This window comes from Malaclemys terrapin, chromosome 5, assembly GCF_027887155.1.
Source record: "Malaclemys terrapin pileata isolate rMalTer1 chromosome 5, rMalTer1.hap1, whole genome shotgun sequence".
Classification (NCBI taxonomy): Eukaryota; Metazoa; Chordata; order Testudines; family Emydidae; genus Malaclemys; species Malaclemys terrapin.
The window spans coordinates 9,183,861-9,198,638 of NC_071509.1; positions in this window are offsets into that span (position 1 = coordinate 9,183,861).

Sequence of the window (14,778 nt, forward strand, 5' to 3'; positions counted from 1 at the left end):
CGCATTAATAGCACTATTCACCACTTTTGTTACTATCTTCCCCCTTCATCTCTGTCCTTTCCATTTAATGTCATAGCCATTAAAAATGATGTGGGTCAAATATTGCCCTGGTGCAAGTTACACTGGAGTTACCTGCATCTCTAGTGGTGTCTGAAAAGCAATGCCATGATAAAGCATCATATATTACTCTTGCTGCTCAGAATACCAACAATAAGTGGCTATCCTCAATGGAAATCCCAGTAGACTCCACTAGAATCCTTCAGATGGTTTCTACTGGCCTCTCTTGGGACCAGATTCTGCTCTTCTTACTCCTGTTGAAATCAATGGAGCTATGGGCAGGTCTTCACTACAGGGGGTGTGTGTCGATTTAAGATACACAAATTCAGCTACGCGAATAGCGTAGCTGAATTCAACATATCGGAGCCGACTTACCCCACTGTGAGGATGGCGGCAAAATCGACCTCCGCGGCTCCCCGTCGACGGCGCTTACTCCCACCTCCGCTGGTGGAGTAAGCACGTCGATTCGGGGATCGATTGTCGCGTCCCGACGAGACGCGATAATTCGATCCCCGAGAGATCGATTTCTACCCACCGATTCAGGCGGGTAGTGTAGACCTAGCCTATGTTAATTTAGACCTGCTGAGGATCTGTTTCTTGTACCACATGCTAGGAAGTGATATAAAGGATTACGTGCTTGTAAAACTAAAGTGGCTTTTTATTAAGAGAACTATTTACAGAGATGCTGCAACTGTAACTAGCATTCTAGCCATGTGCCCACAGGCTGACTTCCCAGCACCTCCTCTAAATTCTTCCCTCCTGCAACCTGTGCTCCGCCCTCGAAGTTCCATGCAGGTTGCTGCACTAACCGAGTTTGTATTTTACAAATCTAAAAGAACCCTAAGTTTATCAGGTATTCTTACCGCTAATGATGACCCATAAACGCAACCTAATCTTCGTTCCTGGTTCGCCAAGCTGCCTCTAGTCCAAGCTATGGATATTTCAGAACAATGGCAATGTTTTGCATTTCTATGGCTCTTGCTCTATTGAAGTCAGTGGATACAGGATTGGGGATGTCAGGCCTTCTGTTTCAAAATCTCAAAAGTGTGTTTCAAATATTAATGAAAAATCTCCCTCACAGGTGTGTTGGGAGGCATGAGTACTCCCATTATTATCCATTTTTACTGATAGGAAAACTGAGCCCTGAGGAGGGAAGGGATAGCTCAGTGGTTTGAGCATTGGCCTGCTAAACTCAGGGTTGTGAGCTCAATCCCTGAGGGGGCCATTTAGGTATCAGGGCAAAAATCTGTCTGGGGATTGCCCCTGCTTTGAGCAGGGGGTTGGATTAGATGACCTCCTGAGGTCCCTTCAAGCCTGATATTCTATTCTATGAATGTGATATTGAGGCTGCAGAAGACATCTGGTAGAAGTAAGACTTATACTCACATCTTCTCATTCCCATTTCAATGCCTTAGCCACAACAGGAGCTTTTCTTCCTTTTTAAATAGCCAATGTGTTTCTATTTTCCTCTCTGGGATTCCTCTGCTCGCTTAATTTAACCTGTCAGTTCTCCCTGTGTTAACGCCAAGTCACAGAGTGATGTGTCCAGTGGCTGCTGTTAGTTAGCGCGTACGTCTCCCAACACTGCTCCTGGTGTTTCCACTAAAATCTCTATTAGCTTTTGCCCTCGAGTGTGACTGCAGGTTAATCCATTATCATCACTTTTCTAAAGCCAAAACAAAAAAACAACAACAAAGTTATAAAAAGAAGAATTGAGCCATATACAAACACACTGGGCCAGATATCCCTGGGGTAATCCTACTGAAGTTACACTGGTAATTAATTTATCAGACCGTGTTATAGACTCACAGATTCCAAGGCCAGGGGGACCACTGTGATCATCTAGTCTGACCTCCTGTATTACACAGGCCATAGAACTTCCCCAGATAATCCCTAGAGCAGAGCTTTTAGAAAAACATCCTATCCTCATTTAAAAATGGCCAGCGATGGAGAATTCCCCACAACCCTTAGTAAATTGTTCTGGAAGTAGGGTCTGAATGAGTCTCCCCTTACATCTAGTAATGCACTGTGGGGGGGAAAGATTTTAGGAACAGACCATATTTGCATAAACACACCTACTCTGCCTACGCGCGCCGCATGATAGAACCGCTTTGCCAAAGTCGCTGGGTTACAAAACACTTTAGTATTGAGTGCAGGGTTAATGAAACGTTGTTCTTCTTACTGAATGAGTAAAGAACTGTATGTAGCCTACTCTGATTGAGGGGTCACCCTACACTTAACCTCATTTGCTAAGCAGAGAGTAGGCCTGCTAAATCCCAGGGAAGAGAAGAAAGGGTGTGGTATGGGTGTTCCTGCATGGTGGTGTGGATTCTACTAAGAATCCCTAGACATCATTTGATCCTTCCCTACGCATTGTTTAAAGACAGAGCTGATAAGCTTCATTTGAGAGTCCTAGTTTTGTTCAGTGATCTCTAGAGCTGAAATCACTGATAACCAGGTGCTGAGCCTGATGTCCGCTGTGGGACAGCGTTGCAGTGAAAGAGACTGCACAGCCTGCACCAGCAGTGAGGTTCCCCACTGTCTTCTGAAATCACCGAGAGCTGCGTTAGTGGTGGAACCTCAGAACGTGAGGTTGCAGCAGAGAGACAGCAGTAGCAGAAGGCAGTGTCAGCCAGCAGCGACGGCAGAATGAATGGCAGCAGCTGTGAGCCAGTGTAGCAGTGGCCACTGCACTGAGGCACTGCTTGAAGTCTTCTGCCCCGCCCCTGTGAACGCCCTTCATAGATTCATAGATTCTAGGACTGGAAGGGACCTCGAGAGGTCATCGAGTCCAGTCCCCTGCCCGCATGGCCCTTGTGAACTCTGGGTCTTCACTGGCCAAGGACAGCAACTGCAAGTGGGGTGCAGTGGAGGGAGGGGGAAGTGGCGCGTTAAAGGAACATTTGGTGGTCAGACTTTCACACTGCACGGTGAGAAACGGAGGCAATGGATGCTGCTGAATGTATGCTGGGGTTTTGCTCATGGCGATATGCTTTTGAATTGTGGTTGTAGTGTTTTTCCCAAATTAATACTAGGTTCCTTTTCCTTTCTTATTAAAAGTTTTCTTTGCTATTCACAGGCTGTGCTTTTGAGAGGGGAAGTATTGCCTCTTAGAGGCACGCAATGCTTGTGTTTAATTTTCCTAGATTACTGGGTGGGGCTCGAGCCGGTTCTGTTTTGTAGCGTTAAGAGGAGCCCCCAGATATTGAACTTGGGCCCTTGATGCTGCCGCCTCCACACGACAGAAAGATGACATTTCCAATGGTTAATTACCCTCACTGTTAAAAATGTACACCTTACGTCCAGTCTGAATTTGTCTGGCTTCAACTTCCAGCCATGGAATCTGCTTTTCTCAGCTAGATTGAAGAGCCCATTATCAAATATTTGTTCTCCATGGAGATACTTGTGACACTGGCAGACCAGCCAACCTGTGTATGACCCATAACAACTTAACAAGAGGCATTACAATTGTAATCAAGCCAATCCACTCATGCATGGGTATCAAAGACACATTAATTAGGCTAGCAATCCCCAGCTCATTCACTTTGTATTGATGAGAATAAAAGAATTCGTCTGTGTTTACTGATATCCTGTTAAAAGTCTAATGATTACACTGTGTAAATGGCTAACATTTTAATAAGCTTGTTTTCCTGTGCCTCTCACCTCATTAGATGGCCACGCTGTCCCTATTCGAACACACCTTTTCTTTTAAAGATGTTTGGGATCAGACAGTCTGTACAACAGCGGCACTAAAAGCTGGCGAAAATGGGGCTACTTGTCCAAATGCCAGCCAGGTATCTAAAAGCATCAGCGCACCTGCTGTAAGAATCCATGCAGCTGGGTTGACCTCCAGAGGGTCCCTGTCCATGACTATTTGTCAGGAGAAAATCCTAGCCAACATGTCCTGAAAGGCATTATCTGACTCTATCTTTCTAATTTCAGCTAATGAGGATCTCAAAAGCTAATGAGTCAACCAGGCACAAGCGCTCCTTCCAAATGACTCATGGAAACCATTTCCGAGAAGACAATATCATCCCTGCATTGGCAGGAAAAACAGTTTAGTTGGATCATCTAGAGCTCAGTTAATTATTACTATTATGTTTAGTGGCATCAAGAAGCCCTAATGTGATAGACACTGTACACACAGCGTTAAGATACACATGCCCTGCCCAGAAGAGCTTACAATGTAAACAGACAGTGGGAGGAAAAGGTACAGCCTGCCGAGGATTAGAAAGTGAGGATTTGCTGAAGATGACAGAGTTTATGGCAGAGGTAAGAACTGATCTGACTTCCCAAGTCCTAGGCCAGTGGTGGGGTGACCAGACAGCCCTTATCCCTAGGAAGAACTTGGATATACTATATGTTGTGTAGGGTTTGGAAGAAGACACATTAATAAAATCTTGAGTTCTGGATAGGAAGTTTGTAGGAGGCCTTCTAGACTGAGAAGCTATGGGACCTTCTGAAGTTGGCATCTGCATACTGCCCGATTCCTAGTTTAGTGTTGTGTTGATCATAGTTTGTATTGGCATAGCAATCAGAATTACCATAATCCAGGACAGGTGTTTTAGCAGCCAGTGAATCCCACATTTTGACAACAGTTTTTCAGTGTCCTGGAAATTATTGTGATTAGAGATTAGTACTTTCTACTACCGCTTTGCTACGGAATGAGAATGTGGCTTTCACAAACATCAGTAATGTAATTTAAAAAATCAGTTAAAGTTCAAGGATTGTTTTTAGTGGATGGGAATGGTAGAGAAGGAAATAAATACTGTTTTGTCTTATTGGGAATACACCCAATTCTCAGCATATAATTATCAATGTGGTAGGGAAACAAGGAACCCCAAAGAGCACCCAGGCACTGACACGACTTTCTATGGTAGTTGTCTTCTTAATACTAGCACAAGATAAATAAATCTAGGTTCTCAATACAGGGCACAATTAGCCTTGTAAATCCAGACAATTCCACTGGGCTGACAAAGCTGAATGGGAGAACCTTAACACAAGCAAGAAAGGACAGGAGAGTGGGATGAATTCTAGTAAATACTTTCAGAACTATTAGCCAAGGGCTATGGACCACCTTCCATATAAGGAGAAATTAAAAAGACTGGGACTGTTTAGTTTAGAAACCAGATGACTAAGAGGGGATATGATAAAGGTTTATAAAATAATGAGTGGTATGGAGAAAATGAATAGGGAAGTGTTATTTGCCCTTTCATATAACGCAAGAACTAGGAGGCACCCAATGATGTTAATAGGTAGCAGGTTTACAAGAAACAAAATGAAGTATTTCTTCACACATCACTCAGACAACCTGCCAACTCATTGCCAGGGGATATTGTGAAGGACAAAAGTATAACGGGGTTCCAAAAAGAATTAGAAAAGTTCATGGAGGATAGGTCTCTCAATGGCTGTTAGCCAAGATGGTCAGGGATGCAACCCCTTCTTCTGGGTGTCCCTAAGTCTCTGATTGCCAGAAGCTGTGACTGGACGACCGGGGATGGATTACTTGATAATTGCCATGTTCTGTTCATGATTTCTGAAGCATCTGGTACCAGCCCCTATTGGAAAACAGGATACCGGGTTAAATGGATCATTGGTCTATCCCAGTACAGCCATTCTTATGTTCTTAAGAAGATGTTTTCGGACCTGATCCCATTGACTTCAATGGGCTTTGGAACAGGCCCTTCTTGAATAGAGAGGAAAGAACAAATGACTCTAGTTCAGAGATCAAATTGTCCACAGCTCAAACAAAGAGGAGTTTGTCCATGGAGTGTTTGATTATAAAAGTAAACTTTGGCACATCCCCTCTGCCCAATCTTTGCTAGTTTAATAATTAATGACCAGAAATTGTAAGAGAATGTAGGAAAACCGATGGCAGACAGGGAATCCCCTGGGCCTGGAACTCCTCCCTAATCTAGGATACCAGCTCTAAATCCTCTCCTCTTTCAACTGCCTCCTCCTCTTCCAAAAGGCCTACGAATCCCCTGTATGTGAAGTACAGTTAAAAGTATTGAGGCCTCTGGAGATGGGTGTGTGTCTATTTAGACTGCAAGCTAAGGACTTTATTATTTATTTTTATTTAAAACATCAAGCATGCAAGGTGCTTGCTGCTCTGTAGAACAAAGTCCCTGCCTTGATCGCTTACTTATTGTTGTAACCTCTCAGCCAGGTATTGTTGGCAGCAAAAAGGGCTGGGTTCAATTTTTAGGTGGCTCCTTCTGAAAACTAAAACACTGGCGGAGCTCCCACCCAGAAGCCTGGGAAACTATATATAGCATCCTGGGCACCTTTGATGGGCAATAAATTAATATTTATTAGGTAAGACTATCGCCCCCATAGGGTGTCTTAAAAATAGTCCTAACCTCAGGCATCATTTTAGAGTTATGAGTGGCTGATGTCTTCTAGTCAATTCCCTCCTTATAAGAACGGCCATCCTGGGTCAGACCAAAGGTCCATCTAGCCCAATATCCTGTTTGCTGACAGTGACCAATGTCAGGAGCCCCAGAGGGAATGAACAGAACAGGTAATCATCAAGTGATTCATCCCATCACCCATTCCCAGCTTCTGGCAAACAGAGGCTAGGGACACCATCCCTGCCCATCCTGGCTAATAACCATTGATGGACCTATCCTCCATGAATGTATCTAGTTTGTTGAACCCTGTTATAGTCTTCTACAGCTCTCCACTCAGACGTTGTTGTTCAGGGCTGATGGAGTCCAAGGCCTCAGGCAGATCAGACTGCAGCCCCTAAGGGAATTGGTGTGTGGGCTCTATCACCTAACCCAGCTGAAGTGATTTCAGCTTTGATTGCTGCATAAGGAAGCCCACACCAAAATCCCTCAGGTAGACTGTCGCTCTCTGTGGCTTCAGCACAAGCTATCTCAGCTCAGTGTGCTGCCTTAATGCTGCCTCTGTACCAAGTGTCCAGAGAGATTTGTAGCATATAGGATCACTTAAGGAGATATCCCCTGCCCTAAAAGATGGGAACCTCTCCCCCCTTTTCTCTAGCCAAGTCCAGGCTCCCCTACCCAATTGGGCCTGACTGCAGTTTCAGACAGGGTGACCCCTTCACTCCAAACATATCTGGTGCAGTTTCTAACAGAGACAATAAAATTGTATTGCCCCCAAACTCAAAATTTAACTGTATTTTAACCAGTGTCCCAGACTGTCACATAACTGAAATGCAAATGAGACCAGGTCCAGTCAGTCTTTTCTTTTTGCTCACCACCAGGTGCCAACAGAGATCTCCCTCAGGTTGAGCCTCTGTCGATCTGGTGTTCTCAAGTAGCTCTGGGCTACTCTTCTCATTATTCACCAATGAATGTCTTCTCCAGGGCTTTGGGCCATTGGGCTTACATTATTATTACAGTGCGACTAGAAGTTGCTACACAAATAATGACCTCATTGAGGTAGGCCAGGGGTTCTCAAACTGGGGGTGGTGAGGTTATTACCAGGGCTGGCTCCAGCTTTTTTGCCGCCCCAAGCGGCGGAAAAAAAAAAAAAAAGATAAAGCCGCGATTGGCGGCACTTCGGCGGCAGCTCTACTGCGCCGCTTCGTTCTTCGGCGGCAATTCAGTGGCTGGTCCTTGCCTCCGAGAGGGACTGAGGGACCAGCCGCCGAATTGCCACCGAAGACCCGGCTGTGCCGCCCCTTTCCATTGGCTGCCCCAGGCACCTACTTCCTGCGCTGGTGCCTGGAGCCGGCCCTGGTTATTACATGGTGGTCGCGAGCTGTCAGCCTCTATCCCAAACCCCGCTTTTCATCCAGCATTTATAATGGTGTTAAATAGATAAAAACATTTTTTTAATTGATAAGGGGGTCGCACTTATCAGAGGCTTGCTGTGTGAAAGGGGATACCAATACAAAAGTTTGAGAACCACTGAGGTAGGCATTGCACCATAATGAGATAGAGTCCTCAAAGAGCTAATAATCTAAACAGACAAGACAAATGGTGTGAAGGGAAACAGAGATAAAGTGACTTGCCCAAGGTCCCACAGCAGGTCAGTGGCAGAACTAGGATTACCACTCCGATCTCCTGAGCCCCAATCAGCTTCCTACTCCACTACATCACCTCACCTCACTTACAAGCTGAGATATGACACAACTTACAATAATAAACAAAAAAGGGGTGGTGGACGACAACGGTTACAATAAATCAACCCTCATTGAAATTCCTGGTTCACATCTTTGTGGTTGTGTTACTTTGTGTGTATTGACTCTTTCTTTAGAACAGTGGCTCTCACCCTTTCTAGACTACTGTACCCCTTTCAGGAATCTGATTTGTCTTGCATACCCCTCAAGGTTCACCTCACTTAAAAACTTCTTGCTTACAAAATCAGACATAATACAAAAGTGTCACAGCATGCTCTTACTGAAAAATTGTGTACTTTCTCATTTTTACCATACAATTATAAAATAATTCAATTGGAATATAAATATTGCATGTACATTTCAGTGTATAGTATATAGCGCAGTACAAACAAGTAATTGTCTCTATGAAATTTTAGTTTGTACTGACTTCACTAGTGCATTTTATGTAGCCTGTTGTAAAACTAGGCTAATATCTAGATGAGGTGATGTCCCCCATGGAAGACCTCTGTGTACCCCCAGGGGTACATGAATGTACATGAATGTACTCCTGGGGGTACACAGAGGTCTTCCATGGGGGACAACAACTCATCTAGATATTAGCCTAGTTTCCCTGAGTGAGAACCACTGCTTTAAAGGGTACACAGAGGTCTTCCATGGGGGACATCAACTCATCTAGATATTAGACTAGTTTCCCTGGTTGAGAACCACTGCTTTAAAGGGCCAAACCCACTGCCTTTAACATCAGCTGAAAGACTTCAATGGGAATTGGATCAAGCCATACATCTGTCTTTATACCTTATCTTTATCCTTGTCTGGAAAAGTGAGGCTGACGTGGTATGAATGTCGTGGTATATATGCTCAAATCCTAGTTTAGGTATTCGTAGCTAGAGTATAAGACAGAGTGAATTCACCAGTAGAAACAAGTGTGAAGGGGTTTTAAATCAGCTCTGATGTTAGTAAAATTCTCAGGAAATAAAAAAACAGTAAGAGATACTGATCTACAGGCAGCTGGCAAAGAGGGAAGTTGGGACAAGGAATGATGTAGCGCTCGCATGATTCACTCATTTTACCAAATGTTTAATGAACCACCCAAGCTCGGAGGGAGGATTCCACTTGCTCAACCATTTCCTAGAACAAGGCTCATGTCCTTCCAAGTTATGTTGTCAATACAGCAGGCTTTGGTTAACTAGAATATACTCAGTTGGGAAATTCACTCACTGAGAACATATCCCCAGGAACCAGTTTAACCTAATGATAGTGAATGGCAATGATGGCTGCTTAGTGAGGACAGCGGGAGCCAAAGTTTTGCTTCCTGGGGCACATTTAGCTGGTGTCGAGGTGCTTCGCCAGGTGTGACAAATACTGAGAGGTTTATCCAAACGATCCTGCATCTGCCAATCCTTCCTGGCTTGCTCATCATTGACGTCTATATTGATTTGTATTAGGTTATGGTATGCTTCCTGTGGTAGCAAGCGGGAGTCCTGATCATTGATCAAGACCCCACTGCTCTAGGTGGTGAACAAACACAAAACAAAAAAGTCAGTGCTTGTCCCGAAGATAGATTGGGGTGAACAAGTAAACAGTGAGACAATATTAGCCAGCTTAATGGGCCGCGGCCTCAGCTGCCTGGCTATTGTCAAGTTATATAGATTATAGTGTTCTTCCTTCCTCTAGCCTGTGTTACAACATGCATCTCAGAGACAGTCCGGGATAAAGAAAGAGACACGTTCATGTGCAAGCTGAAGAGGTAAAACTGGCTCAAGAGGAGGTATACAGGGAGAGATCCAGATCCAGTAGATGGTGCAGCACTGCTGAAAGGGTGGCCCTACTCCCTCCCCTAGCCCTGAGGCGTTGAAGGCAGAGAATAAAGACAAGCTGGGTTTAGGGTGCTGACCTGACTGGCTTTGGCTGGGGGAATTGGTCTTTATTTATTTAAATGTGTATGACAGGAAACAAAGGAGAGCCCAGCCCAAGCTCCAAGTGCCTTTGGGAAATGTTTAAAAGGTCATCTCCTAAAATAACCCCGCTCCAGTAATTACCCACAAAGAACGGCATTGTGGTAGCAAGACAGAGAACCCGAAGGTTAATGAACCCCACTGAGAGAACCACTACCAGTGTGCCTTGCCAACCTCTCTCCTCTCCCTGCCTTCCACAAGCCAGGAAGGAGACATGAGCCTGCGTCTGGAAGGTTAACGTTCTTGAGCAGTTGCAGAACAAGTAGGGAAAAGAAAGCATGAAAGGTGTAGGGCCTAACACACAACACCCTACCACAGTCCCTTACCATACAGAAGGGGGGGCATGAGGATCCAAAAATAGGTAGGAGTTTACATTGAAAGGAGGAGGGTCATTAGGAATTGGATTTCAACATGGAGAAAATTCCCACAAAGGTGACAGGTGATATGATCCCATTTCATGTCTAAAGGGCCCTTCCTGGAGCAATGAACCCATACGGGAAGGGATGGGAAACTACACCTCCATCACTAGACTCCTGACTTATGGGGTTCCACAAGGATCAATTCTTTCTCTGATCCTTTTGACATCTACATCTACATCACCACAAGGTGAACTAGAGAGATGACTTGGACTCAAGTGCCACCAATATGCTGATGATAGACAGCTCAACCTACCCTTCGCCATACACAATCTCACGACTACCACCAATTTGGTCTAGTCCTTGAACAATATCAGTTCATGGATGCAGAACAGCTGGCTGTGACTGAACTCAAGCAAGACAGATGTTGGTGAGCAGAGGAAAGTAGTTTGAAGAGCTTGCAGCCACAGTTCAGTCTTCTTTGGTTGGAGACACATGCCCACACTTGGCCAATTCAGTCTGTTGTCTAGGCGTGCTCTGGGATTAATCATTGACACTAAATGCTCACATAGCAGCATCCACAAATAACACTTTAATAGAGTCCAAGGCCAGAAGAGACCTTTGGGATCTGACCTCTTGTAGAACACAGAGCATAGAACTTCCTCAAAATAATTGCTAGAGCACATCTTTCTGAAGAACATCTAATCTTGATTTAAAAATCATCCGTAATGGAGAATCCACCACAACCCTTGGTAAATTGTCCCAATATTTAATTACCCTCTCAGATGAAAACGTACGCCTTATTTCCAGTATGGATTTATCTAGCTTCAGCCATTAGATTGTGTTATGCTAGATTGAAGAGCTCATTATTAAATATTTGTTCCCCATGTGGGTAGTTCTAGACTAATCAAGTTACCCCTTAACCTTCTCTTCATAAAGCTAAATAGACAGAGCTCCCTGGAGTCTATCAATATGAAGCAGGTTTTCTAATCCTTTAGTCATTCTCAGGGCTCTCCTCTGAATCCTCTTCAATTTATCAACATCCTTCTTGAATTGTGGGCACCAGAACTGGACACAGTATTCCAGCAGCAGTTGCACCAGTGCCAAATTAGGAGAGAAAATAATCTACCATCTCCAGCTGGCTAGTAGACTCCATCCTATCCTGGAAGATAGTGGCCTGGCCTCAGTTATCCATACCTTAGTCACCTCCTGTCTGGACTACAGCAATGCAAAATACCTGGGTGAAGCCTTCAGCGCTCAGGGAACTCCAGCTCTGCTCAGCCAAACAGGCTACTCTGAGCACTCTGGCCTCCGCTCGCTACACTAGCTTCCCATAGAAGTTTGAATCTGGTTCAAGGTCTCGTTCCTCCTCTTCCAGGTGCTCCATGGCCTCAGCCCAGGATACTTAAAAGATCGATTCAAGCTCCAGAGGAGAAAAACAGCAGGAGTTTGCCTGGGAACCGTCCGAGAGGAGCTATGGTGAGTGCTGCATTAGGGGGGCTGTGTTGTGAGCTGGTGGGGTGAATATTGGAGTGGCTGCCTGCTATGACCATTTGTTTGATTTGTGCTAGTTGCAGGGACTGTGTGTTTGTTCGAAAAGTGTGAATTGGGAGTGCTTTGCTCCAGGTGGGCCTTGAGTGGTTGATTAGAAGAAAGGCTTTGAGCCAGGGCAACTGCTTTGAGCCAGCAGCCTTATTTATATATAGAAAAAAGCAGCCAGTTGCAAACTGAGTGAGCTGTGAACAGAGGGAGAGAAGCAAAACAGAGGAAGTTTGCCTGGGAGGAGTTCCCAAAGAGTTTTTTTTGCCTTTCAGGCTTCTGTGAGCAGTAAATACAACATGTGAAGAGGCTCTTAGAAGGAAGACAAGATGGAGAGTGAGTGATCAGCTGTTGTGACCTGCACAGGATGTGCCATGTTTGTCTTTCTCCCAGAGGATAGAAGCGACTTTGTCTCCATATTGGAAGAGAAGGTTAAAGTACTAGAGACCCAAGTATCAACCCTGCATTGCATCAGAGAATCATTACTGGATAGAAGTCACCGTTTGGTACTGCAGACACAGCATGCTGAAGAATCAGAGAAGGCAGTGCAAAACGGGGAAGAAAATTGTCAGCATGTGACCTCCAGAAGAAGAAAGAGGAGAACCCATGTAGGTAAGAAACTGTTTTCAGGCTCTCTGCACAGGTACTATGGCGGTGAATGGTTTGGAAGAGTCATCTGAGGGAAGGGATCAGAAGGAGACCCGATTGCCCGGAAGGCATGGGATGCATTGTCCTAGGGATGGGGGGGCGGGGTTCCATGACCACCACTCCCAAGAAGAGGAGACGGGTAGTGGTGGTCGATGACTCCCTCCTAAGGGGACGGAGTCATCTGTCTGCCGATCAGACTAGGAGACTTGAGAAGAGTGCTGCTTGCCTGGAGCTAGAATTCAGGATGTGACGGAGTGTCTGCCGAGCCTGATCAAGACCTCAGACCGCTACTCCTTCCTACTTCTCCATGTGGGCACCAATGATACTACCAAGAATAACCTTCAGCGGGTCACTGCAGGTTTTATAGCTCTGGGAAGAAGGATAAAGGAGTTTGAGGCACAAGTCGTGTTCTCATCCATCCTCCCTGTTGAAGGAAAAGGCCCAGGTAGGGACCATCGAATTGTAGAAGTAAATGCATGGTTGCCCAGGTGGTGTCAGAGAGAAGGCTTTGGATTCTTCAACTAGGGGATGTTGTTCCATGAAGAAGGCTTGGTAGGAAGAGATGGGATCCATCTAACGAACAGAGGGAAGAGCATCTTTGCAGGCAGGCTTGCTAACCTAGTGAGGAGGGCTTTAAACTAGGTAAGTGGGGAAGTGGGATACCAGGAGGAGGGTGCAACAGGGGAGGCCTCCTGATTCATACTGAGAAAGAAGGGCAATCGGCTAGTTATCTTAGGTGCCTGTACACGAACGCAAGAAGCCTGGGAAACATGCAGGAAGAATTGAAGTCATGGCACAGTCAAGGAACTATGATGTGATTGGACTAACAGAGACTTGATGGGGTAACTCACATGACTGGAGCATTGTCATGGATGGTATAAACTGTTCAGGAAGGACAGGCAGGGGAGAAAAGTTGGAGGAGTTGCACTGTATGTAAGAGAGCAGTATGATTGCTCAGAGCTCCAGTATGAAACTGGAGAAAAGCATGTTGAGAGTCTTTGGGTTAAGTTTAGAGGCAAGAGCAACAAGGGTGATGTCATGGTGGGCATCTTCTACAGACCACCAGACCAGGAGAATGAGGTAGATGAGGCTTTCTTGGGACAACTAACAGAAGTTTCCAGATCACAGGCCCTGGTTCTCATGGGGGACTTCAATCACCCTGACATCTGCTGGGAGAGTGATACAGCAATGCACAGACAATCCAGGAAGTTACTGGAGAGCGTTGGGGACAACTTCCTGGTGCAAGTGCTGGAGGAACCAACTAGAGGCTGTGCTCCTCTTGACCTGCTGCTCACAAACAGGGAAGAATTGGTAGGGGAAGTAGCAGCGGGTGGCAACCTGGGCAGCAGTTACCATGAGATGGTTGAGTTCAGGAAACTGACAAAAGAAAGAAAGGAGAGCAGCAGAATACAGACCCTGGACTTCAGAAAAGCTGACTTTGACTCCCTTAGGGAACTGAGGGGCAGGATCCCCTGGGAGAATAACATGAGGGGGAAAGGATTCCAGGAGAGCTGGCTGTATTTTAAAGAATCCTTATTTAGGGTGCAGGAACAAACCATCCAGATATGCAGAAAGAATAACAAATAGGGCAGGTGACCAGCTTGGCTTAACAGAGAAATCTTTGGTGAGCTTGAACAGAAAAAGGAAGCTTACAAGAAATGGAAACTTGGACAGATGACTAGGGAGGAGTATAAAAATATTGCTTGAGCATGCAGGGGTGTAATCTGGAAGGCCAAAGCACAATTGGAGTTGCAGCTAATAAGGGATGTGAAGGGTAACAAGAAGGGTTTCTACAGGTATGTTAGCAACAAGAAGGTGATCAGGGAAAGTGTGGGACCCTTACTGAATGGGGAAGGCAACCTAGTGACAGATGATGTGGAAAAAGCTGACGTACTCAATGCTTTTTTTGTCTCAGTATTCACAGACACGGTCAGCTCCCAGACTGCTGCACTGGGCAGCACAGTATGGGGAGGAGGTGAGCAGCCCTCAGTGGTGAAAGAACAGGTTAAGGACTATTTAGAAAAGCTGGACATGCACAAGTCCATGGGTCTAGCTCTAATGCATCCAAGGATGCTGAGGGAGTTGGTTGATGTGATTGCAGAGCCATTGGCCATTATCTTTGAAAACTCGT